Source organism: Felis catus, chromosome E1 (assembly GCF_018350175.1).
Source record: "Felis catus isolate Fca126 chromosome E1, F.catus_Fca126_mat1.0, whole genome shotgun sequence".
Classification (NCBI taxonomy): domain Eukaryota; kingdom Metazoa; phylum Chordata; class Mammalia; order Carnivora; family Felidae; genus Felis; species Felis catus.
Window position 1 is genome coordinate 22,404,505 of NC_058381.1, and position 1,102 is coordinate 22,405,606.

Below are 1,102 nucleotides of genomic sequence, written 5' to 3' on the forward strand. Positions count from 1 at the left end.
ACTCACCTGGGCCCTGGTGAGCTTCCCACGGACATCTCCCCTTTCCAAACCAACATTATGACTGGATTGGCCCTTGTGGTTCTTGTTACGATTTCAACAACCACCCTTCAGCAACAATTGTCAGGAAACTTTTAAAAAATAAAGGTTTATTACTTACAAGACCTGGAAATTACACAGCACACCTGGGGCCACACAGCAAGGTCACCGGAGGAGACAGAGCCCATCTGGATGGGGCTTCTGTTTTTATTGGGGTCAAGGTTGGAGGCCACGGGTGTCTCAGGCTCACTCTTTATTGGTAAATTTAAAATATAAAGGTGGGGGCACCTGGGTGGCTCAGTGGGTCAAGCGTCTAACTTCAGCTCAGGTCATGATCTCGCCGTTAGTAAGTTGGAGCCCCATATCAGGCTTGCTGCTGTCTACCTGTCAGCACAGAGGCTGCTTCGCATCTTCTGTCCCCCTCTCTGCCCCCATCTACGCTTGCACTCTCTCAAAAGTAAATTAACATTAAAAAAATAATAATAAAATAAATAAATATGGGGCACCTGGGTGGCTCAGTCAGTTAGATGTCCGACTTTGACTCAGGTCATGACCTAATGGTTTGTGAGTTCAAGCCCTGTGTCAGGCTCTGTGCTGACAGCCCGGAGCCTGGAGCCTGCTTCAGATTCTGTGTCTCCCTCTCTCCCTGCCCCTCCCCGCTCGCACTCTCTCACTCTCTCAAAATTAGATAAAACATTTAAACAATTTTAAAACTAAATCAATAAAATATACAGTGGGAATTTAAAGCACAGGGAAGGGGGGTGCTTGGGTGGCTCAATTAAGTGTCCAACTTTGGCTCAGGTCGTGATCTCTGGTTTGTGCATTCAAGCCCCTCGTCGGGCTCTGTGCTGACAGCTCAGAGCCTGGAGCCTGCTTCAGAATCTGTGTCTCCCTCTCTCTCTCTCTGCCCACCCCCCACTCATGCTCTGTCTTTCTCTCAAAAATAAATAAACATTAAAAATTAAGAAAAAAAATCACAAGAAAGAGAAAAGACAAGTGGCCCAAATGGTGAATTATCAAAATGAGCTAGGATCTCTAAAACAAAGGAGCCTCAGCTAGAGGAAGT